At 43.8% G+C, this 27,137-nt stretch overlaps 1 protein-coding gene across 2 annotated transcripts in view; it reads left to right on the plus strand.

Annotated features, from left to right (window-relative positions):
• The first annotated feature begins 6,161 nt into the window (after window positions 1-6,161).
• The window catches only part of LOC122935129 (cytochrome P450 2C5-like), a 102,755-nt gene continuing 81,779 nt past the window's right edge, over window positions 6,162-27,137 (plus strand). For both annotated transcript variants that reach the window (XM_044290893.1, XM_044290895.1), the window contains exon 1: window positions 6,162-6,375. The gene's annotated coding sequence lies outside the window, so the exon portion shown is untranslated. The remainder of the gene's footprint in view (window positions 6,376-27,137) is intronic.

Genomic DNA, 27,137 nt, shown 5'->3' on the forward strand with positions numbered 1-27,137 from the left:
TATTTAAAGGCGCTTCCTGCCCCAGAAAGGCGCCCGAGTCATATTGGCCACTAGCTTGTCTAGTTCCTTGTGTGAAGATGTTTGGAAGTTTATGCTTTTCTGTGAACCAGACCCTGCTTCTCGATTTAACAGATTTTGCTTGATTTCCACCTGCCTCTGACCTTGGACTTCAATTATGGACTTTGCTTGATCGCTGCCTGCCCTGACTCCGGACTTCCTGACCACACCTTTCCCCTCATCGGTAACTGTGACCCCCTGTTCATCTGCCACTGACCCAGGGACTGCTCTAGAGTGGTACCTGGTAATTATCGTAATGGCCCAAGCCTATCCTCACCATCAGAGGCTCTAGTGAAGACCAGGTAGTTACTTAACCATGCCCCTTTGGTGTATAACCGGTCAATGGCGCAGTGGGTCCACACCCGCTTGCATAACACCCACTCAACTAATTGCAATGCGATAAAGAGGTAGGTTAAACAAATTTGCTAAGAAAAAGGGAGGAATCGAAATAATCAGAATTGAAATGTCCTATGACATAGGATTCCTATATTCAGGGTATGACTACAGCCCTGTCCCTCTTTCTACATATAGAATCCAGGTGCTATGGACACTACCAACTAGAGCAGATATGAAAATATTGATTGAGCATTAAAAATTAGAAAATGTCTTGATGTTCCTTTTGGGTCTGCTTCAAACAAATTGGTTGAATAGGGCCGTGATTAGGATTCGCAGGGTTCGAAACGCATAGTCAGGCATGCGATAATGTGCTACATTGTGCTATTTTACCTTTTGACTGAAGCCTGTGGATTTTATCAAGAAGCAAGAGTGCTGGATCACTATATCTTGCATGTGCACCTGCTCCGCTTTGGAGCAGTCTGGATGAAGCATCAGAGGTGGGTTTTCTGTATACCCAGCTGTCTGGGTGAAACAACAGAGGTGAGCTGAACTTTTCTTTGGGGCACATTCTATTTCTGTATGAATGAATTTGACCCGTAATTACAGTGCTCGGATATCCCTAAAAAGCATGACACCTTGAGGTGTCCTAGTACTGTATCCAAGCTTAGAACAGAGCTCAAAGGGTGCCGGAGGGCGCACCGTGCATGCGCGGCCGCCCTCTATTTATTTCTATGGGACTACAGAAATAAGCAGAACACTGGCTCGGTTGTTTCCGTAAGCCCCCTAGAAGTGAATGGAGCGATGGACCTGAAGCAAGCAGTTCATGGGAGGAAACTCACCAACATAACAGAGGTGAAGCTGTTTTGTATGGGGGAATTGGCTAAAATTCCTGCAAGCCGATGTGCAGGACTAGTCAACAATTATGTTTAGTTGCAATTATTGCTGCACAAAGGGGTCCCACCAAATACTGGAAGCAAAAGCTCACATACTTTGCCACTCACAGACATGTGATATTGGATCATTTCTTCAATAAATAAACGTCCAAGTCGAATATTTTTGACTCATCTGTCACATTGATTGTGTTGTCTGTATTTTTAGGACGTATGAAATTCGAATGTACTTTTAGGTCAAATTCATGGAGAAATAGAAAATATTCTGAAGAGTTCACAAACTTTCAAGCACCACTGTTTAAGATGTAGCAGGGTTAGCACTCACGCTCTTAACTCAAATTTCTTAATTCATCGCATTATCTTGAGACAAAAGCCATTGAAAAGCAATTGAAGGTGTTTGCTTAACGCATCTAGTTTAGGCTACTTTCACACTAGCGTTCGGGCGGATCCGTTCTGAACGGATCCGCTCATATTAATGCAGACGGAGGCTCCGTTCAGTACGGATCCGTCTGCATTAATAACTTTAAAAAAATTCGCAAGTGAGCAAGTAGCCTGCGCGGATCCGTTCAGACTTTCAATGTAAAGTCAATGGGGGACGGATCCGCTTGAAGATTGAGCCATATGGTGACATCTTCAAGCGGATCCGTTCCCATTGACTTACATTGTAAGTCTGAACGGATCCGCACGCCTCCGCACGGCCAGGCGGACACCCGAACGCTGCAAGCAGCGTTCAGCTGTCCGCCTGTCCGTGCGGAGGCGAGCGGAGCGGAGGCTGAACGCCGCCAGACTGATGCAGTCTGAGCGGATCCGCTCCATTCAGACTGCATCAGGGCTGGACGGCTGCGTTCGGGTCCGCTCGTGAGCCCCTTCAAACGGAGCTCACGAGCGGACCGACGAACGCTAGTGTGAAAGTAGCCTTAGATAACAGGTCTCATAAATCATGAGTGTTAACTCTACTATATCCATATATATATATAAAATGTAAAAAAGGCAGCACAGCCTAAAAATGCCAATGGGTGCACGGCCCACTGGTAAAAGTCAATCCCACAACAGTAGGTAGAAAAAAGGCAGCACTCCAAAAAAAAATGAAATTTTAAAAAACACTTTATTCACCTCAGTGGCAATGGCGATGTTTCGGCTCTATATCCGGGCCTTTCTTTTATATATATATATATATATATATATATGTATATATACAGTCAGGTCCATAAATATTGGGACATCAACACAATTGTAACATTTTGGGCTCTATACACCATCATAATGAATTTGAAATGAAACAAACAAGATGTGCTTTACCTGCAGACTGTCAGCTTTAATTTGAGGGTATTTACATCCAAATCAAGTGAACGGTGCAGGAATTACAACAGTTTGCATATGTGCCTCCTACTTGTTAAGGAACCAAAAGTAATAAGACAATTGGCTTCTCAGCTGTTCCATGGCCAGGTGTGTGTTATTCCCTCATTATCCCAATTACAATGAGCAGATCAAAGGTCCAGAGCTCATTTCCAGTGTGCTATTTGTATTTGGAATCTGTTGCTGTCAACTCTCAAGATGAGATCCAAAGAGCTGTCACTATCAGTGTAGCAAGCCATCATTAGGCTGAAAAAACAAAACAAACCCATCAGAGAGATAGCAAAAACATTAGGCGTGGCCAATACAACTGTTTGGAACATTCTTAAAAAGAAGGAACGCACCGGTGAGCTCAGCAACACCAAATGACCCGAACGACCATGGAAAACAACTGTGGGGGATGACCGAAGAATTATTTCCCTGGTGAAGAAACACCCTTCACAACAGTTGGCCAGATCAAGAACACTCTCCAGGAGGTAGGTGTATGTGTGTCAAAGTCAAAAATCAAGAGAAGACTTCACCAGAGTGAATACAGAGGGTTCACCACAAGATGTAAACCATTGGTGAGCCTCAAAAACAGGAGACCAGATTAGAGTTTCCAAACAACATCTAAAAAAGACTTCACAGTTCTGGAAGAACATCCTATGGACAGATGAGACCAAGGTCAACTTGTACCAGAGTGATGGGAAGAGAAGAGTATAACATAGTAACATAGTACATAAGGCCGAAAAAAGACATTTATCCATCCAGTTTGGCCTGTTATCCTCCAAGTTGATCCAGAGGAAGGAAAAAAAAAGACTGTGAGATAGAAGCCATTTTTCCCCATTTTAGGGGAACAAAAAATTCCTTCCCGACTCCAATCAGGCAGTCAGAATAACTCCCTGGATCAATGACCCCTCTCTAGTAGCTATAGCCTGTAATATTATTACACTCCAGAAATACATCCAGGCCCCTCTTGAATTCCTTTATTGTACTCACCATCACCACCTCCTCAGGCAGAGAGTTCCATAGTCTCACTGCTCTTACCGTAAAGAATCCTCTTCTATGTTTGTGTACAAACCTTCTTTCCTCCAGACGCAGAGGATGTCCCCTCGTCACAGTCACAGTCCTGGGGATAAATAGCTGATGGGATAGATCTCTGGGTAATCTTTCAGGGTACTGTAGTTGCCCCAGTCTAGTAATTACTTTAGTTGCCCTCCTCTGGACCCTCTCCAGCTCTGCTATGTCTGCTTTGTTCACTGGAGCCCAGAACTGTACACAGTACTCCATGTGTGGTCTGACTAATGATTTGTAAAGTGGTAGGACTATGTTCTTATCACGGGCATCTATGCCCCTTTTGATGCAACCCATTATCTCAATGGCCTTGGCAACGGCTGCCCGACACTGGTTTTTGCAGCTTAGTTTGCTGTTTACTAAAATTCCTAGATCCTTTTCCATGTCAGTGTTACAGAGTGTTTTACCATTTAGTATGTACGGGTGACTTGCATTATTCCTTCCCATGTGCATAACTTTACATTTGTCAGTGTTAAACCTCATCTGCCACTTATCTGCCCAAGCCTCCAATCTATCCTGATCCCTCTGTAGTAGTATACTGTCCTCTTCAGGGTTAATTACTTTACACAGTTTAGTGTCATCTTCAAAAATTTATATTTTACTATGCAAGCCTTCTACAAGATCGGTAAAAAATATATTGAAGAGAATAGGGCCCAATACTGACCCCTGAGGTACTCCACTAGTGACAGTGACCCAATCTGAGTATGTACCATTAATAACCACCCTCTGCTTTCTATCACTGAGCCAGTTACTTACCCACTTACAGATGTTTTCTCCCAGTCCGAGCATTCTCATTTTATATACTAACATTTTATGTGGTACAGTGTCAAATGCTTTAGAGAAGTCCAGATACACGACATCTATTGATTCGCCGCTGTCAAGTCTAGAACTTACCTCCTCATAGAAACTGATTAAATTAGTCTGACATGACCGCTCCCTCATGAAGCCATGCTGATATGGCGTTATTTGCTTATTTCCGTTGAGCTACTGTAAGATAGCATCCCTCAGAAAACCTTCAAACAGTTTACCCACAACAGATGTTAAACTTACCGGCCTATAGTTTCCAGGCTCTGTTTTTGGACCCTTTTTGAATATTGGCACCACATTTGCCATGCGCCAATCCTGTGGGACATTCCCTGTCAGTATAGAATCTGCAAATATCAGAAATATGGGTCTGGCTATTACATTACTTATTTCCCTTAGGATACGGGGGTAGCTGCAGCATTACAGTATGGCAGGAGATGTGTAGCTGTGTAGGAGAAGTAGTAGTGGCAGCTGGGGCAGTGGTACAGTAGCTGTAGCATTCAAGGTAGGAGATGTGTGTCTGTGTAGGGGAAGTAGTAGCTACAGCATTACAGTATGGATCCTGACGGACAGGGCAGGAGATGTGTGGCTATGTATGTGAAGTAATAGGGCCAGCAGGGGCATTAGTAGCTGCAGCATTACAGTATGGAACTTGACGGACAAAGCAGGAGATTTGCAGCTGTGTAGGGTTGGTAGCAGTGGCAGCAAATGGACAGAGTCCACTCCAGGACATGGTGACTGTGAGACAGAAAAGTCAGGTCATGTACACTAGCCTGTGTGTTTTTTTTTTTTTTTTTTTTTTTTAAGAAACGTTGCAATATGGTTTAAAAAATGTTAACTGGACAGAGACACAGAACTCTTCAGAAAAATATGTCAGCTGGTACACTAACAGTACCAAGATTAATAAAGTAGAAGATTTCAGCAATTCAGAATTTCTCTGATTTGCTGGGGAAACAAATTTAAATAACTTTAAAGGGACTGTGTCACCCAAAAGATTTCATGCCGGTTACAACGAGACAGACAAATATTTTTTTCCTAATGTGTTTATTTTCTGATTAAAGATTTATTTATTCTATTTCTTGAACATGATAATGGAGGCAGACATCTTGCATGAGCTGTTGTTAACGGCAGTTAGAGACATGCTTTACAGCAGCCACCATGGGCCATAATCACAATGGTGTTTTCCAGGCATGCTCCGTGACCTGTGCAGGGAGCTGATAAGCCTTGACAATCAATGGTGAATCCTGTGTTTTCTATATAGAGGTGATATCTGTCATTCTAATCCTGCCTGTAATGATAAGCAGATAGCTGCAGTAAAGTAATCTGTAGAGACCAATAAACTGCAGGATTTTATGGGGGTGTTTTAGTTTTGTTTTTTAAGAGATATCGCCATGGCATATGCAAAGTAACATCACCAAAAATTATTTAAACATATGTTTAACTAAAAACACAAATTACACAATAGGTCATTTTCTGATAACACATTCCATTTTAGGATTATTTAATTCATTTCTATTCAGCATTGGCACATGATGAGAAATGTTGGTCAATTGGAGTATATAACTCTACTTAACCTAAGCGTCAGTTCACTGTAAGTTGCCAGTTTATTTCAATACTGCATTTTGGTCTTGTTCCAGTTATGCAACAGGAACTCTGGGCGTGGTTTTAAATTAGACACAGGGCTGCTCCGGACAGCTTGTCACTGCTTCCTTACACTAAATCCTTAAGGCATAAAAATATCCGTTTCAAGAAGCTATTTTAAGCTGAAGGACTGGAGAACCTGAGGATCCTTTTACATGTGATTGTGGTAGACCAGGAGATGGAACCTGGCCTGGTCCCCAAGAAGGCCTCATTCTAATCGTACGGAGCAAAAACATTAATGGTGAGCTGAAATGTGTTTGTTTCTCTGTCTTTTAGTTTAGCAAGCCATATGATCTGCTGTATCAGGATATGCAGTGATACTTCAAGACTTAAAAGGGTTTTGCAGGGGTTTCATATTGATGAAATTTCCTCAGGATAGGTCATCAATATCTTATCTTCTGGGGTCTAACACCCGGCACCTCCACTGGTCAGCTGTTTGAAGAGGATGCGTCGCTCCACGCAAGAGCTGCTTCCTCTTCATTACACTGCCCCTGAATGTAGTGAATGTAATCACAAGTATTGTTTACAAATGGTCGGTAAGAACAGAAGAGCCTTCTATTACATGTGCCCATTAATAGTGTTAGACGAACATCGTCCGGGACGATTCGCAGAAGCGCGATCAAATGTTCGTGAACCGCAAGTTCGCTGCAGGCCCCATTCACTTTAATGGCAGGCGAACCTGAAAAACTCTCAGGTCATATTTGCAGCCAGAAGTGCACAAATCGTCCCCCAACATGGACAGTGACATACCAGAGGGGGATCAATGGCAAAAATTCCATCAAAATATATGTATTTTAATCAGGGGCTATTTTTATGCGTCTTATAGGGAAATGTGCCCTGTTGGAGCTTAGAAAATTGTTATTTTAGGCCACGGGCGTACAGGCCCCAAAAATTAGGCATTTACCTGACAGAAAACATCAAGTGATTATGTGGCTAGAGGTATATTAGACGGTCAATAGATATCAATTTTACTTCAGGCCAGTACAAATAGATGTCAAATACACATGATTAAAAGAACAAAAAATATAAAATTGGATTAACGAAATCCCCCCTCTTTAAAAAAATAAAATGATAATAGTTGAAATTCGATAACACTTGGTCGTCAACAGGTGTTGAATTCCTCCGAGGTCCCAAACATTAGGCATTCACCGGACAGAAAAGAACAAATAATTGTGTGGCTGGAGGTATATTACAAGGTCATTCAATATCAATTTTACTGCAGGCAAGTGTAGTACAAACATTAGGCATTCACCGGACAGAAAAGAACAATTGATAATGTGGATGGAGGTACATTAGGCGGTCACCTTATAACAATTTTACTGTTGGCCAGTTAGATTACAGGCCCCAAAAAATTATGTATTCAACATACATATATGATCAAGTGATTATGTGGCCGAAGGCATGTTAGACGGTCAATGGATATCAATTTTACAGCAGGCCAGAGGACTACAGGCCCCCAAAATTTTTCATTCACCATACAGAAAAGCCCAATTGATAATGTGGCTGCAGGTAAATTAGGCGGTCACCGTATAACAATTTTACTGTTGGCCAGTTAGATTGCAGGCCCCAAAAATTATGCATTCATCGTACATAAATGATCAAGTGATTATGTGGCTGGAGGTATATTAGACGGCCATTCAATATCAATTTTACGGCATGCCAGTGAAGTACAGGACCCAAACATTAGGCAGTCACCGGACAGAAAAGAACAAGTAATTATGTGGCAGTAGTTGGCGGGCTAGCAGTTCCGACAAGCCAGCGGTCAGCCGTTGGGCAAGAGGATTATCCGGTGTCATCATTTTTTAACGCTCGGATATTTGGGCCACGGAAGCCTGCCTTGTGCCAGATAACTGCGACGGCACGGTGGAAGGTGTAGAGGAGGACAAATGGAAGGAGAAGGAGAAGAGGCAGGATGTGGAGCACCAGGAGTGTGGCTTTGTGGGTTCTGACGGTGTTGCTCCCACTGGGCTGGGTGATGGGAGACCAGGTGCCTTCTTAAGGCGGTCATCCCTAGGTGAGTTTTGGGCTTACCGCGACTTATGTGTTGACAGCACAGGCTGCAGATGGCAACACTATTATCAGCAGCTGACAAGTAAAAAAAAGCCCACACTGCGGCTCCATGTGCTGGCATTCTGGGAGCGCAAGATGTGACCTTGCATGGTGGATGGCTCGCTACAGATACATTTGCAGTCTGCTTTTTGCCTCCTGTGCACTGCGAGTTCTGCCTGCTTCTCCTCCTTCTCCTTCGTATCTGCTGCTCCTCCTCTCCCTTTGAACTCCCCTCCTCTTCCTCTCTTGCGGGCACCCACGTGACGTCCATCGACATGTCATCATCGTCACCTTCACCACCACTGACATTAGAGATCTCAGAGTAGGCAGCAACAGCGGGGACCACCCTCCTTGGGTTGATCTGGGTACTGTCGTCAGACTGCTGGGTGGCGGCCGTTGCTACCTCCTCTTCCTCATCCGATGCCAAGAATGGCTGCGCATCGGTAAAGTCTGGAAATGGATGGGAAAATAATTCCTCTGACTCGAGTGGAGGGGCTATGGTGGTGGTGTATTTGGGGGTGCACACAGCAAAGAGTGAAGAGGGTGCAGATAGAGAGGATGAGGAGGGTGCAGAAGCGGAAGGCTGAGTGAGCCACTCAACCAACTCTGGTGCGTCCTTTGACGTAATCGCATGCACCTTCCCCAACTTCCCACTTAGACTCCGGCCTGGTGCACCTGTCCGACCCCTACCACCACTGCGGAATGGCCTGCCTCTTCCTCTGCCTGTCATTTTCAAAATGACCCTGTGACAAATTCCCTATTGAAGAGCAGTATTTGTGGAAGCAGGTATATAGAACCTCTTAATCAGTTTTTTTGGGGGGCAACTGGTATATCACACCAGTTGCAATTAGTTGTTCCAATAGCGTTTGTCCCTTTGTATAGCTGCGGTATCTCAGCAGAACCGCACACAAATTCTGCACAATACAAATGCACTATATAGAAAGTATATTATAGGTATATCGCACCCCTGCCTCAATCAGATTTTTTTGGGGGCAACTATTATATCACACCAGTTGCATTTAGTTGTTCCAAGGACGTTTGTCCCTCTGTATAGCTGCGGTATCTCAGCAAAACTGCACACAAATGCTGCACAATACAAATGCACTATATAGAAAGTATATTATAGGTATATCACACCCCTGCCTTAATCAGAATTTTTTTTTTAGGGGTAACTGATATATCACACCAGTTGCAATTAGTTGTTCCAATAGTGTTTTTCCCTCTGTATAGCTGTGGTATCTCAGCAGAACCGCACACAAATGCTGCACAATACAAATGCACTAAAAAGAAATTATATTCTGGGTATATCACACCCCAGTCTCGATCAGAATTTTTGGGGGGCAACTGGTATATCACACCAGTTGCAATTATTTGTTCCAATAGTGTTTGTCCCTCTGTATAGCTGCAGTATTACAGCAGAACCACACACAACTGCTACACAATACAAATGCACTATAATATACTTTCTATTTTAGAAAGTATATTATAAGTATATCACACCCCTCAGTATGTCACACCTATCGATAGCACACCTATACCAGTCCTTAAAAGAACTTTTGTGGCCCTATTAGCTAGCGTTTGGTGTCTCTATACTCTCTAACAGTATTTCCCTGCTCTACACAGCAACCTCTCCCTACACTGGCAAAAAACAGAATGTACAGTAAAATGGTGGCCAGATTGGGTTTATTTATAGTGTAGGGGGGGTGTCCATGTGCTGAAATGTCTCAATTGGCTGTACTATCCCACCTGATGGATATGTCATGGGTCAAAGTTCTGCACAATGCAAAGAATATGGCGCAGGAGGACATCGCCATATGTTCGCCTGTACGGCGAATAGCGAACGAGCAAAGTTCACCGCGAAACGACCGCAAGGCCATCTCTACCTATTAACTACTCACATAAAACGTTACTTTTATTATGTCTTACACATCTCTTGACTAATAAAGCATGTTAAAATTCTTAGCTGTGTCAATTGGTTTCTTTGGAATCAGTATTTTTTGTAACACTGTTACAGCCACAGTGTATTGTACAGTAGCAATTGCAGGGATATGACGAGCTGTTTTTACAAACTTGCTACTAACATCCTCTTACTCTGTCCTTGCTCTACTTGTATTCATTTCTTATTGTTCTATTCCTGATACCTAGTGTACACGCTGTCTAAAAACAAATCAAGCACTGTCCCTCGACATATTTCACCAGCTAATGTGGCATCTTCAGGGGATTAGGGATTTCTGCAGATTAGCAGGCCCTCGCATGTAATGTTTTAGAGGGCCAGCTCACCAGCAGGCCCTCACCTACAATCTTTTAGAGGGTCAGCTCACCTGCAGGCCCTCGCATATAATGTTTTAGAGGGCCAGCTCACCAGCAGGCCCTCACCTACAATCTTTTAGAGGCTCAGCTCACCTGCAGGCCCTCGCATATAATGTTTTAGAGGGTCAGCTCACCAGCAGGCCCTCACCTACAATATTTTAGAGGGTCAGCTCACCTGAAGGCCCTCACATGTAATGTTTTAGAGGGTCAGCTCGCCAGCAGGCCCTCACCTGCAATCTTTTATCTCGATCAACATTAGTCTTACCGACCATTTGTAAATAATGCTTAGGGTCATAAATGGCTGAAATTTTGTAATTACAAGTACTCACTTCATTCACTTGAATGGAGTCAATACTTGTAATTATACTAGACCACTTCTGCGAGGGAGTGCTGTGCAGTGCACTGAAGAGGAAGCAGATGATGGGCAGGGTTGCTGGTTGTCGGACTCCCACTGATCTGATATTGATGACCTACCACTTCTATGCGGCCGAGCTGTGCCTAGGCCACGGGACCAATTATTGTATCATCATTGACCTAGGAAAAGCTGAGAGAAGGCCTTGGCGCTCACAGGAGCCCCGCTGCCTTCTCAAAGAGTTGATTGGCTTGGGTCCCGGGTGTCGTACCCCAACCGATCAGATACTGATGACTTATCCAGAGGAAAGGTCATTAGTATAAACATCTCAGAAAACCCCTTTAAAGAAATTTGCAGGAAGGTTAAAGGTGGGCACATCTGTATACTCTGTGTTGCAATATTCATGGTTATCGATTTCTACAAATAATTAAAAAGGAATTACATTGTGAAATAAAAAATCAGGAGAAGAAAAAAAAAAAGTAAACTCTAACTTTAGAACCCCTTTGGGAGAGATGTATCACATTGGTGTAAAGTTGCCCATAGCAACCAATCAGAGTTCACCTTTAGCCCCTTAACCACTTCAGCCCCGCTAGCTGAAAACCCCTTAATGACCAGGCCACTTTTTACACTTCGGCACTACACTATTTTCACCGTTTATCGCTCGGTCATGCAACTTACCACCCAAATGAGTTTTACCTCCTTTTCTTCTCACTAATAGAGCTTTCATTTGATGGTATTTCATTGCTGCTGACATTTTTACTTTTTTTGTTATTAATCGAAATTTAACGATTTTTTTGCAAAAAAATTACATTTTTCACTTTCTGTTGTAAAATGTAGCAAAAAAAACGACATCCATATATAAATTTTTCGCAAAATTTATTGTTCTACATGTCTTTGATAAAAAAAAATGTTTAGGTAAAAAAAAAATGGTTTGGGTAAAAGTTATAGCGTTTACAAACTATGGTACAAAAATGTGAATTTCCGCTTTTTGAAGCAGCTCTGACTTTCTGAGCACCTGTCATGTTTCCTGAGGTTCTACAATGCCCAGACAGTACAAACACCCCACAAATGACCCCATTTCGGAAAGTAGACACCCTAAGGTATTCACTGATGGGCATAGTGAGTTCATAGAACTTTTTATTTTTTGTCACAAGTTAGCGAAAAATGATGATTTTTTTTTCTTTTTTTTTTCTTACAAAGTCTCATATTCCACTAACTTGTGACAAAAAATAAAAACTTCCATGAACTCACTATGCCCATCACGAAATACCTTGGGGTGTCTTCTTTCCAAAATGGGGTCACTTGTGGGGTAGTTATACTGCCCTGGCATTTTAGGGGCCCAAATGCGTGAGAAGTAGTTTGAAATCAAAATCTGTAAAAAATGACCGGTGAAATCCGAAAGGTGCACTTTGGAATATGCGCCCCTTTGCCCACCTTGGCAGCAAAAAAGTGTCACACATGTGGTATCGCCGTACGCAGGAGAAGTTGGGGAATGTGTTTTGGGGTGTCATTTTACATATACCCATGCTGGGTGAGAGAAATATCTTGGCAAAAGACAACTTTTCCCATTTTTTTATACAAAGTTGGCATTTGACCAAGATATTTATCTCACCCAGCATAGGTATATGTAAAATGACACCCCAAAACACATTGCCCAACTTCTCCTGAGTACGGCGATACCAGATGTGTGACACTTTTCTGCAGCCTAGGTGGTGAAAGCAAATGATGGCCAATGGGATAGAGAAGGCGCTCATAGGGTAAGTAAATTCAAACAAACAAATTTCTAATGAAAGAAATGGTTTGCTCACCTACTGCGGTTGCATCAATTGGATGCAACTGCAATGGAGATCAAGTATAGATAAGGGATGGTTGGTGCAGCCAAGATCCGTCCTAACACCTTGGGCAGGGGCCACCCTGCCACTAGGGTAATGGAAATGAAGAGAAGTACGCTACACCTTAAGTGGAGCGTGTGGACTGCTGGGGGCGCACGAGACAACCAAACAAGGACCGTGTTTTAATTTCGGCAGTATTCCATTTATTTATAAGACAACGCGTTTCGGGGTAAAGTCCCCTTTATCAAGTCTAAAAGAAAGGTTAAATAAAACAAAAGAAGAGAAACATATATTTGAAGACATAAATTTTGTGCTTCCCTATAATAATTCTGTATAAAAAGGGATATATAAATAAATAAATAAATAGATAGGAATTGATGAATATAGCTGTAAATATAGGTACCAAAACATATAAAAATGGTAAGTATCACTAAAATACACAAAGGAAGGGGATTACAAAATATATACACACATATATATATATATATATATATATATATACAGACGTGGACAAAATTGTTGGTACCCTTTGGTCAATGAAAGAAAAAGTCACAATGGTCACAGAAATAACTTTAATCTGACAAAAGTAATAATAAATTAAAATTCTATAAATGTTAACCAATGAAAGTCAGACATTGTTTTTCAACCATGCTTCAACAGAATTATGTAAAAAAATAAACTCATGAAACAGGCATGGACAAAAATGATGGTACCCCTAACTTAATATTTTGTTGCGCAACCTTTTGAGGCAATCACTGCAATCAAACGCTTCCTGTAACTGTCAATGAGACATCTGCACCTCTCAGCAGGTATTTTGGCCCACTCCTCATGAGCAAACTGCTCCAGTTGTGTCCGGTTTGAAGGGTGCCTTTTCCAGACTGCATGTTTCAGCTCCTTCCAAAGATGCTCAATAGGATTGAGGTCAGGGCTCATAGAAGGCCACTTTAGAATAGTCCAATTTTTTCCTCTTAGCCATTCTTGGGTGTTTTTAGCGGTGTGTTTTGGGTCATTGTCCTGTTGCAAGACCCATGACCTGCGACTGAGACCAAGCTTTCTGACACTGGCTAGTACATTTCTCTCTAGAATTCCTTGATAGTCTTGAGATTTCATTGTACCCTGCACAGATTCAAGACACCCTGTGCCAGACGCAGCAAAGCAGCCCCAGAACATAACAGAGCCTCCTCCATGTTTCACAGTAGGGACAGTGTTCTTTTCTTGATATGCTTCATTTTTTCGTCTGTGAACATACAGCTGATGTGCCTTGGCAAAAACTTCGATTTTTGTCTCATCTGTCCACAGGACATTCTCCCAGAAGCTTTGTGGCTTGTCAACATGTAGTTTGGCATATTCCAGTCTTGCTTTTTTATGATTCGTTTTCAACAATGGTGTCCTCCTTGGTCGTCTCCCATGTAGTCCACTTTGGCTCAAACAACGACGGATGGTGCGATCTGACACTGATGTTCCTTGAGCATGAAGTTCACCTTGAATCTCTTTAGAAGTCTTTCTAGGCTCTTTTGTTACCATTCGGATTATCCGTCTCTTAGATTTGTCATCAATTTTCCTCCTGCGGCCACGTCCAGGGAGGTTGGCTACAGTCCCATGGATCTTAAACTTATGAATAATATGTGCAACTGTACTCACAGGAACATCTAGTTGCTTGGAGATGGTCTTATAGCCTTTACCTTTAACATGCTTGTCTATAATTTTCTTTCTGATCTCTTGAGACAGCTCTTTCCTTTGCTTCCTCTGGTCCATGTCGAGTGTGGTACACACCATATCACCAAACAACACAGTGATTACCTGGAGCCATATATATAGGCCCAATGGCTGATTACAAGGTTGTAGACACCTGTGATGCTAATTAGTGGACACACCTTGAATTAACATGTCCCTTTGGTCACATTATGTTCTGTGTTTTCTAGGGGTACCATCATTTTTGTCCATGCCTGTTTCATGAGTTTATTTTTTTACATAATTCTGTTGAAGCATGGTTGAAAAACAATGTCTGACTTTCATTGGTTAACATTTATAGAATTTTAATTTATTATTACTTTTGTCAGATTAAAGTTATTTCTGTGACCATTGTGACTTTTTCTTTCATTGACCAAAGGGTACCAACAATTTTGTCCACGTCTGTATATATATACACACATATATATATATATAGATATATATATATATATATATACACACACATACATACATACATACATACACATAAAAATAAATCAGTAGTAATGATCATAAACTGTAAAAATGAGTACGGATTAAAAATAATGCTATTGTATCTATGTTACTATATTTAAAGTACTATTTCTATTGTAAGAATGGATTTTGTGTTATATTGGCCACAGAATGGCAGATGAAAAATGAATCCAGGGTCAGGCTTTAAAGTATAGTTACTGATATTTCATATGTTTATATATATACACAGGCACTATCAGATATAATTAGCAAATGTAAAATGTCTACTGGCAGTTAATTAGGGGGTATATATTATCTATTAGCCAACAGGAGTGTTACTACTATGGCTTTAAAAAGAGGAATATATAGCAAATCTTTAAGCCCTAGGGCATCTTACCTGAGCCGGGAAGGTTAGGAGAGTGTCACGGCTCATCTGGAGAGGCACGTGTAGAACGCTGACCTTTTCAGTGCCCGCGCTGCTGAAGGAAAGGGGAGTGGGTGGGAGGGACTGGCCGGGTCCAGAGGAGAGGCCTCAGTAGGGAGGTGTGGTTGGGGAACACGAGTGGGGCCTGAGGTGGGCGGTGAAAGGAGGGACTTGTCCAGGTGAAAGACAGGGAGCTCATGTGGAGGCATGATTAAGCGGAGCACTGGAGCCTGTCAGGGGAGGTAACGGGGCAGGGCTAAATCGGAGGGCGGGGGGCGGGGCTAACGCACGAGGGGCGGGGCTAACGCTGGTGAGAGGCGGGGCCAGAGAGACAGCGTGCCGGCCTGGATCTGTGGGTTCATGTGGGGGCGTGGTTAGGTGTAGCGCCGAGGGAGAGGACTGGGAGCTGTTGGAGGGGATGGAAAGAGCACTATATTACGTGGGGGAATTAGGGGACTGCAGCCAGCATGTAGGGGAAGGATAGTGGGCTGAATATATGTGACTATATATGGAAATGTATATGACCCATGGAAGTGATGTTTGGATGAGTGTAACTGATGATTGGATGTTCTTAGCCTAAAATAATAAGCAAAGGCAAATGAATTGCTTTTAGGGGTATTGGGGACGTCGCCTATATATATATATATATATATATATAAGGATGTTGGTGTTTGGGAGGAAAACAGGGAATCCGGATAATAGGACTAGAATATGGCTGTCTTGTAAATGAAAAAGCGAAAAAATGGCAATTAGATATAAGAAATATATAAAGGATACAGGTGGATGGGACAGAAATATTAGAGGGGGGGGATGAATACTATAGAGAACCATAAAAGAAGAAAGAGAGGGGTCTCACAAGTGGAGACAAGTATCCATACTATACTTGCAGGCCGTAGCCGAAAAAATGTGTGAGAAACAGAGGACAACCTTTTTTAGCACTTTTTCCTTGAATCTCTTTAAATACATGGCAGAGAATTGTTCAGAAACATTTGCTCTCTAGGGACTCATTGAGTCCATAGGGTTCGAGGGTTTGTAATTTAAAAATCCAAAACATCTCTCTCTTCTGTAGGGTCCTAAATCTATCCGACGTTGTTTCTGCAATGATTTCGATGGGTGTAATTGTCAATCCAGATGAGTCTTTATTATGAGCAGTGAGGAAATGGCGGGACACACTGTGTTTAAGGTAGCCCCGTGAGATGTTCCAGCGATGTTTGTTTAGTCTTTCTCTAAGTGACTGGATGGTGCGGCCCACGTATTGTAAGCCACACTCACATTCCATCACATAGACAACATAAGAAGATGAGCAATTCAGAAGGCTTTTTATTGGGTATTCTTCCCCCGTCACATTGCTCTTAAATGACTGTCTCCGATTTGAGATGTTGTTACAGCATTTACATAATTTATGGTTACATTTATAGGTACCTGTGTTTTTTAAAAGACCTGTTGCCCCAGATAAAGGTATGTTAGTATTCTTCTTTTTCTTCAGTTTACTTGGTGCAAGCGAGTTCTTCAGGGATTTTGCTTTCCTGAAGATGATGCGCAGTTTTCTAGGTATGGTATCTTTTAGATACGGGTCACATTTGAGTATGTGCCAATGTTTTGATAAAATTGTTCTTAAAATTTCATGGTTAGGGTTAAAAGTTGTGATAAAAGAGGTTTTGTAGTTCATGTTTTTTGGTATTTCAGCTAATTCATTCTTCTCTCTTACATTCAGGCATTCCTCTTGGCTCTGATTTTTTGCCCGCATAAACGCATTATCTATAATTCTTTTTGGGTATTTTTTCTTCGTGAATCTAGAGCGTAATATCTCGCTTTGAGTCAGGAAGTCATTGTCATCAGTACAGTTCCGTCTAATCCTTTTGAATTGGCTATACGGTATATTGTCTTTCCACTTTTTGTGGTGAGCGCTCCTATAGTCGAGGTAACTGTTCCCATCAACTGTTTTAAAATGTGTCTTAGACTTGATGTTCTTATTTTCTGAATAAAGAAATAGGTCTAAGTATTGGATGGATGAGGTGGTTATATTGGATGTGAACGAGAGGTTCCATGTGTTTTTGTTGAGGTAGCTAACGAATGTTTCGGCCTCTTCCTTGGGACCATTCCAAATTATTATCAGGTCATCTATATAGCGCTTGTAGAATATGATGTGTTTCTTCCAATAATGATTTGAATAGATAAAATCATCTTCAAAACAGCCCATATATAAGTTGGCAAAACTTGGCGCAAAACGCGTCCCCATTGCGGTCCCGTTTCGTTGCCTATAGATCTTGCCCTCAAAGGTAAGAACATTATGCGATAAAATAAAGTGGATTGCATCCAATATAAAAGCCTTATGTTTGTCAGAAAGGCGGTCGTCTGTTTCTAAAAGACGTTTTGTACTTTCAATGCCCGCTATATGTGGAATGTTAGAGTAAAGCGCTGCAACATCTAATGTCAGCCAACAAAAATGCGGTTCCCATTCGAGATCTGTTAGTAAACTGATAAGGTGTGTAGAATCTCTCAGGTAAGATCGGAGATTTCTAACATGATCTTGAAGAAATATATCAACATAATGAGAGAGATTACTGGTGAGAGAGTTAATACCTGAAATAATCGGTCGGCCTGGTGGGTTCACAGGATCTTTATGGATTTTCGGTAAGTGATAAAATAGTGCCGTGTTCGGGTGTTCAATCACTATGTACTCTCTTTCTTTCTTTGTGATGACATTGTCCTCTTCAGCCTGTTTCAACATAGTGTTCAATATCTTTTGATCCTCTATAAGTGAGTTGGATGTAAGTAATTCATAATAAAAGGCGTCGTCCAGTATTCTGTTGGCTTCCAATATATAATCCTCCTTATTTTGTAAAATTATTCCGCCTCCCTTGTCCGCACTCCTAATGACAAGAAGGTTATTATTATTTAGTTCTGTTAGAGCATCTTTTTCTTCTTTTGATAGATTATTCTTGACCTTGATGGTTTTATTCATTTCTCTTGCTTCTTTGGACACTAGAGAATAAAAAGTATTAATATGGTTTCCTCTATGATATGTAGGGTTGAATGTAGATTTTGGTTTCAAGTTAGTGTGGAGGGTACTTATTACTTCTTCTTTTTCTTCATCCTTGTTTGCCGTAGTCTCCTCCTCCTTATTTTTCACAGGCAATCTAGTCTTAATAGCAAAGTGCCTTTGGAGTGTGACATTCCTGATGAACGTGTTTAGATCCACAAAAAGGTCAAATTCGTTATATTTTTCTGCTGGACAGAACGACAAGCCTCTCTGGAGGACTGACGTCTGTGCCGCAGAGAGGTCAAACCTGGATAAATTAAATATCTTTACCGTAGTGAGGTTTTGTTCCTCTTTGGGCTGTGGGAGTCCTGCTTCATTTGTTCCTTTTTTGTTGATGTATTTTCTGATTCCAGGGTCTCGTATTCCTCCTCTTCGTCCTCTCCTGCATTTTTTCTTTTTAGGCCCTTTGGGGGAAGATTGGTTTTGGGCTTGAAGAAATCCAGGATCAACTTCGCCCCACCTGCTGGTCGTTTTAAGACATACGTCGCTTCCGGGGTCAACGCCCCGGGTAGCGCTAAAAAAGAGACTGAAAGGGGCACACATTCCAAAGAGCACCTTTAGGATTTCACCGACCATTTTTTACAGATTTTGATTTCAAACTACTTCGCACACATTAGGGCCCCTAAATTGCCAGGGCAGTATAACTACGCCACAAGAGACCCCATTTTGGAAAGAAGACACCCCAAGGTATTCCGTGAGGGGCATAGCGAGTTCCTAGAATTTTTAGTCACAAGTTAGTGGAATATGAGACTTTGTTAGAAAAAAAAATAAAAAAATAAAATCATTTTCCGCTAACTTGTAAAATAATAATTTTTTTATACAGCGCTGCGCTTAACAGTGCCCGGCGCATGCGCCGGATCTTGTGAAGTCCGGTACAGTAAGTGCCGCCCAGCTCATCAATATTCACTTCGCTGGGCGGCGCTTACTGTCCCCGCATTCACAAGATCCGGCGCATGCGCAGGGCACAGTTCAGCGCATTGCTTCAGAGCGGGGACCGCAGAAGCCGCCCAGCAAACTGAATATTCATGAGCTGGGCGGCGCTTCAAAGCGGCAGTTGGGGGAGGCTGGCTGGGCGCAAGAGAGGTGAAACGCCGCCCCTTCGGCAGATTGAAGACCGTTGGAGCAGGTTATAAAACTTAAGTTTACTGTATGTATAATGTGGACAGGGGGGATACTTAGATGATTGTAATACCCATTATAAGACCTGTACTGCCATATATATACCTCAATATGCTTATTGGCCCTGTCAGTGTCCCTTTAAGTACCGGGACATCAGGGCGTACCTGTACACACTATGTCCCCAAGAGGTTAAATTTTCACAGCTCCTTTGGGAAATGAAATGTGGAATTTGATTGGTTGCTATGGACAACTAAGCCAGTTCTAATTTACACCAGTTTCATAAATGACCCCATTTCAGTTTTATATTTTGTTCATGTTACATTTCATTATATTTAATATCATAACTTTTGGACATTTTTAAACACAAAATAGTTTGTCACCAGATTTATACCAGATGTACCACTGGTATTTTTTTTACCACTTAAATGGTTTGATCTAAGATTTTCATATTGATGGACTTGAAAGTGTACCCCCCAGAGATTTGGGTAGCTAAGGTGCTGTGATACGTCTCGACCATGGTCTCCAAAGAATCAAGGGTTCAGCTGCTGTACTGAGGTTGAGCAGTAAGATGGTGTAGAAGGAAGTTTTTTTTTTTTTCCACAGTACATGCACTGAGAATGAGGCCGATGTGCAATATCCAGGACCTCTAAGAACAGCTCCTTAAAAACATTTGTTTTTTGTCAACAACAGGAAAGGCTTCTAAGTAGGGTAATTCAGGTTCAGCTTCCACTTTCACTATAGTCTGTAATTCAGATTTGTGCAGGTGGACTTCCAGAGATCCTGCCGTGCTTCTACTCTGCACTGTAGTATTTATGAATACTCTTATGGACAGTTCCTCCAGACTCCAGACTCCAGACTTTATCCAGTAACTTACAGCAGAGGGGTATGAGGTTACTGTGGTCTATGACTACAGACTGGCACTGGGCAGAGTCAGGGCAAAACTAGAGGACAAAGCTAAGACAACAGCCGCTGGGCTGTGTACATTACAGAGCCAGTGTCTCCTGGTAAAATGGCTGAGGCTTGTCCTATATCTCTAACTGTCACCGAGGCAGATCCTCAACTGATGTACCTAAAGCCAGAAGTCCCTTGTAACCAATCCCTACATGCCTCTCCACCAAAGCTTGCCAGGCCCTGGCAAGATACAGTAATACACTGAAATCAACAGAAATAAATGAACAAAGGTTTTAAACAGCAATACATTATAACCCATACCACACGTAGTTATTGGAGGCATAACCCCTGCAGGCCAGGCTGAATGCCGGAGGGAGTGACGTTTCTCCTCTAGAATACTAGGTGGTAGTGACGTTTCAGTCCTGCAGGGCTTTGGCTGCATTAGTTTTCTCCTGTTTCCGCCTCCTCACTAGTTGATGTATGGCTTTAAGCCATTTTTTATGTTCACGCACCCAGGATGCGCTTGGCTTCTTCCTGCTACCCTCATCTCCACAATATCCCGCCCATCCAAACAGGAACATATAATGGGTGTACCCGGTAGTGGTGTGGACTTGGTTGTTATATGTCCAAATTAACTCAGAAATTTAGGCCAGTAAAATTTTTTATCTTCTTCCAGAGTCCACAACATTTGTAACAGAGTTCTGTTGAAGCGTTCACACACTCTGTTGCCCTGAGGATAGTATGGGGTGGTCCTGGACTTCCCAATGTCATACAGTCTATGTAGCTCTTACATGACTGTTCCCTGGAAACAGGCCCCCTGATGCATATGGATGCTTTTTGGGCACCCATAGATCTATATTCTGCTGTTTGATCGAGAGTTGGATTGATCACGGTGAATTTGGAGAAGTGGTCAGTGATAACCAAGCAGTACTGATGGCCCTTGGTCGACTGTCTAATGGGCACATAATCGATCATCCATAATTTGATGGGCCATTTGGTCTGGATAGTCTGGACAAGTGCTTGCTGTTCAGGACACTTGGTGAGGTTACACATTCAACATCATTTGAAAGTCTCTTCTATGACGACCATCAGCTGCGGGCAGTAACCAAGGTGTTAAAGCCACAGGTACAGTATGTCTTGGAAGTCCTGAAGTGGGCGCCCTGCTCATGGGCTTCAATAGTGATATCACTGGCTAACTTTCCCAGAATCACTACCTGCCATCGCATGTCAATGTCGGTAGGAAATTGCCCTTTGCGATACAATACATAATCTTTTATCTACAACCAATCCCACTGATATAACATGGCTGTCATTGCTGGGTTCAGACAAATTCACACCTCCTTGGGAGCTTTTCGTTGTTGCTTTACTCATCCCTTTATCTGAGATAGCCCTGAGTCTCCATTCTGAAGCAACCCCCCACTTGATATTCATTCTCTGCAGCAGGGACCCAGCCTCTCCGCCTGTCTGCTCTTCCACCGTGGGAGACGAAAACTGTTGAAAGTCTGGGGTTTTGTCATTTTCGAGGTCTTCATCTATTTCTCCTGTTGGGATTTCAAAAGTCACCAGGGATACTGCGTCGGCATTGGTGTTCTCCATCTTGGACCAGTATTGTGTGATGTAGTCGTATTTGGTGAGACGGGTCATCCACCGTTGTTCTAGGGCTCAATCAAGGTGAGCCAGGGGGTTATTTTCAGTCTGTACTTGAATCTTTGCACCTATAAGGTACTCGGCGAACATTTCTGTCATGGCCCATACTAACACAAGAAGCTCTAGCCATAAGGAACTGTAGTTACTATGATTCTGTTCAGTGTCCTGTAAGGAAAGGCTAGCATAAGCAATTACTCTCTCATCTCTATCCATTATGGTAGAGGTTGATGCACCGGACTCTGTTCTTGTGAACTACTGCTAGAGTGAGGGCCATCAGGATGTCTTAGCCTAACACTCCTAGGACCAAAGGCTCCACAACTACTTCAAGGCTGTCCAGTTTTCTGGTTTGTTTCCACCTGCAGGGTCAGAATGGTCTCCTGTTGCAGGGGAAGGGTGAGAGCAGCCCTCCCGGGAACCTGGATGGTCCCCAAAGCCCGGCGTCCTGGCATGCTCTTCTGGGTCCCGCAGACCCAAATCAGTTGCTGGAATGCCTTCTGGGTAACCCTGTTAAGAATGACGTTTCCAATAACCAAGTCCCATCTTGGTAAACACAATCTGGTCCAACTCTCACAATATGTTCAGCCCAGAATGACGGGAGTTTCTACCCAAAACTCTTCTCAGACCAGGGTGATCCCCTTCTTGCTAAAATTCTGTCCACATATGTGCACCTTCATCCAGATGACCCCCGAGACGGGGACTGTTAATTGATTAGCAGCTGTCAGCTTGATGACTGTTTCTCTATCGAGCTGGACTAGTTCCTTAAATTACCTCTCAAAAAATTATTTGGGCATTGTTGTTACTTGGAGCCCATATCTACGAGTCAGTCAACTTCCTTCCCTACAAGTTCTACCCAGATCATAGGATACTGCGTGACAAGGTTGTTCGGAGCAGTATGATGTTACTTGCATGCATGAACCCCCCCTCCCCCCGCAGTATGCCCCTGTACTGTGGGGGACGATAGTTTAATGGTTCTTGCTGCCAGACCAGTTCACACCAACACTCTCTGGCATAATGTTCCCTTTCACCACACCTCCAGAACTGCATTTAACGTCTCTCACTCTGCCTGCTCCTCCCTCGTGGTGGTGATGACATGTGGTCCCTCTTATGGGTTTGGGATCAGTGTGTGTATCAGGTTTTGGCCTGTGCGCAATGGTCTGCTGTCAGCTGAATTTGTCCCCTCACTTGGGCAAGTTCTTTCTTCACTTCCTTCAAGGCTGTCTGTAAGTCATGCACCAGCTTCTGTAAGACTTCTTCCTTCTCAGAAGCATGAGGAGTAATGCAGCCCGCGGACAGACAGCATATGGTCCGTAATTCTCTTCCTTACTCTGGGCAACAGTCGTATTTGGTGGAAGGTCAGTGTAGGAGTAGTCAGGACATGCTGTGGAATCTGTCGCAGAGAGTGGCTTTGCAACCCAATGATGAACTGATCACAGAGAATTCGATCTTTCGAACCCATGTTCTGCAGCCCTTCTGGCTCCCTCTTCTGAATAAGGGTAAAGAACTGAGCTTGTAGACTACCGTGCTAGCAGTTTCTTCATAAATATCCTCAAAGATTTTCACAATCTTATCTGTGATGTTCCGTTCTGCTTCAGGACGAAAGAGCACTGTTCTTCTTGCTTCTCCTTCTAGCGCCATTACAGCATCTCAGTTTGCAGTTCAGCACGAATGTTATAGACCCGGATAGTACTTTGCAATCTCCCTACACAGTCGGTCAACAGCAAATTATGTCCATTAAATGTAACCAACAGACTTACTTACAGAATTTAGGTTTAACAGTTGTTCTGTTCTTTCAGCGAATGTGTACAATGTCATGGATACTTATATAACTGGCATGTGCTTTGTTTTAAATTATGCTTTCCCCTTATTTTGTTCAATCCCACCCCACCCCCCACCCCTGGGCAACACAAGTGCAGCTTCTCTACCCTGTATTAAGTATTGTGGGGATGTGCTCGTGGCAGGCTACGGTAGCGGCAGCAGTATTGAGGCGATCACAGACAGTCTTTGTGATACACCGTGATTTTATTCACACCAAAGGCATAACAGGCAATGTGCAGACCACACAGGTGCATATCCACATAGTGCATAGAACAAAAGTCCTTTTATAGCAAATACACAGCATTTGCCGCTGTAACCGCAATGATCCAGTTCTTACTCCACCAAGGCCAGGACCTCTGGTGGCACGTATCGTCCCTCCATTATTATCCCGGGGACTCCTCTACATATCCCCCTCTTTGTTCACCCCTGAGGGCTTGAACATACTGTTCAAGCCTGAGGGGGTGAACATATGCACAACAGTGTACCCGGGACAGGGCATCTGCGTTCCCCTGTAAGGGACCGGCCCTGTGCTCAACAGTGAACTTAAAGTTCTGGAGGGGCAAGAACCACCTGGTAACCCGAGTGCTCCCCTCCTTAGCCCGACTCATCCATTGGAGAGGGGAGTGGTCTGTCACCAGACAGAACCTTCTCCCTAAAAGGTAATATCTGAGAGACTCGAGTGCCCACTTGATGGCGGGGCACTCTCCACGATGCTATACCGGGTTTCTGCTGGAGTAATCTTGCGGCTTAGGAAAACCACGGGGTGCTCTTCCCCGTTGAGCTCCTGAGAAAGCACAGCCCCTAGTCCTACTCCCGAGGCATCTGTTTGAACTACAAACTCCTGCTTGAAGTCGGGCGTCACCAGAACCGGGGACCCACATAGGGCCGACTTCAAACGGGAGAACGCCTCCTCCTCCTGCTCCCCCCAGCGAACCATCACTGACTTTCTACCCTTAATGAGTCTGGTTAACGGGGCTGCCAAGGTGGCAAAATGGGGAATGAACCTCATATAATATCCAATCAGGCCCAAAAATGACCGTACTTGCTTGGACGTACGAGGCCTGGGCCAATTCCGGATTGCTTCGAATGTATTCACTTGGGGCCTAATGACTCTGCGTACAATCACATACCCCAAATAGTGAGCTTCCTCTAGCCCCACCAAGCATTTTTTGGGGGTTGGCGGTCAACCCCGCCTTCCTGAGAGAATCTATCACTGCCTGAAGTTTTGACAAATGACCCTCCCAGTCTGGGCTGAACACGACTATATCATCCAGATACGCGGAAGTATACTGGTGATGGGGCTTGTGGACGACATCAATCAGATGCTGAAACGTAGCCAGAACCCAAAAGGCAACACCCGATACTGAAAAAGCCCCTCCGAGGTGACAAAGGCCGTCTTCTCCTTTGCTGCCTCTGTCAGAGGTACCTGCCAGTAGCCTTTCGTGAGATCTAGGATCGAAAAATACCTGGCTTCTCCCAGCCGCTCTATCAACTCGTCTACCCGAGGCATGGGATAGGTGTCAAATTTTGATACCTCATTTAATTTCCTAAAATCATTACAGAACCGTAATGAACCATCCGGTTTGGGAATAAGGACAATCGGGCTAGCCCACTCGCTCTTTGACTCTTCTGTGACCCCTAGACGTAGCATCGATCTAACCTCCTGCTAAATGGCCTGTCGCCGAGCCTCCGGTACTCGGTATGGTCTTAGACGGACTTTCACCTGGGGCTCGGTGACAATGTCATGCTCGATCAAGGTGGTACGTCCAGGAAGGTCAGAGAATACGTCCCTATTCCGACTAACGAATTCTCTCACCTCTTGTGCCTGTTTTGTCGACAGTCCGTCCCCTATCGTCACCCCAGCGGCATTCTCCGGAACCCCGGGTCACTCCCTGCCGTCCAGACAGAGGGCGGGCTGTCTCCAAACAAATTCTCTCTGTCTCTCCAAGGTTTCAGTAGGTTCACATAATATACCTGTTCGTGCTTCCGCCATCCTGGCTGGTATATCCTGTAATCAACTGGGCCCACTTTCTCCTTAACTTCATAGGGTTCTTGCCACCAGGCCAAGAATTTACTCTCGACCGTGGGCACGAGTACAAGAACTCGGTCACCCGCGTGAAATGTCTTTACCCGGGCGGATCGGTTATATACCTGAGTCTGGGCCAGTTGTGCCGCTTCCATGTGCTCACGGACAATCGGCAACACGACCACTATTCGGTCCTGCATTTTTCCTATGTGCTCTTTCACACTTTTATAAGGCGTAGGCTGTTGCTCCCATGCCTCCTTAGGGATATCCAGTAGCCCACGGGGATGTCGCCCATATAACAATTCGAAGGGCGAGAACCCCGTGGACGCCTGGGGCAGTTCCCGTACCGCAAACAAAACATAGGGCAACAGTAAGTCCCAATCTGTCCCGTCCTTAGCCACTCCTCTTTTTAGCATGGACTTCATGGTCTTATTAAACCGTTCTACTAACCCATTGGTTTGGGGATGGTAGACGGACGTGTGCAGGTGTTTAATATTTAATAGCTTACACAATTCCTTTGTTATTTTGGACGTAAAGGGTGTCCCCTGGTCTGTCAGAATCTCCTTTGTTATCCCCACCCGGGCGAACATACTCATGAGCTCTTTAGCTATTAACTTGGCCAACGTATGGCGCAATGGGACCGCCTCTGGATACCGCGTGGCATAGTCTAACACTACCAGGATGTGTTGGTGACCTCGGGTTGATTTAACAATGGGGCCTACCACATCCATGGCGATCCTTTGGAAGGGATCCTCTATAATGGGCATAGGCACCAGAGGACTGCGATACTGAGGTTGGGGGCTAGTCACCTGACACACTGGTCAGGACTGACAGAACCTCCGTACTTCCTCATATATCCCAAGGCCAATAGAACCGTTGTAAAATTCGCTCCAGTGTTTTCTTAACCCCCAGATGCCCTCCCAACACATTCGCATGCGCTAAATCCAAGACCATTCGCCGGTAAGGCTGGGGCACCACCAGTTGTTCCACCACCTCCTGACTCACCTTATCTACCCTGTATAACAGGTCCTGGTTATAGGCCAGGTGAGGAAATACGGTATCGGCCATTGATCACCGACACATATTCTCTAGCCCGCAATAACGTTGAATCCTGGAGCTGTGAGGTCCCGAAGGTTTCTCGGCGTACCTCCAGATCCAGGATGGACAAACTTTCTACTGTCTCACCCGCCAATCCTTCTAGCGGAAAACGGACAGGGTTACACTCCACCTCCCCTACGGTGACCCCTACGGCTGGGGCCCCTGCCTTGGGGTCCTCGGGCTCGGGACCCAGACATTTTTCTTCCCCACAGG

Source organism: Bufo gargarizans, chromosome 4 (genome assembly GCF_014858855.1).
Source record: "Bufo gargarizans isolate SCDJY-AF-19 chromosome 4, ASM1485885v1, whole genome shotgun sequence".
NCBI lineage: Eukaryota > Metazoa > Chordata > Amphibia > Anura > Bufonidae > Bufo > Bufo gargarizans.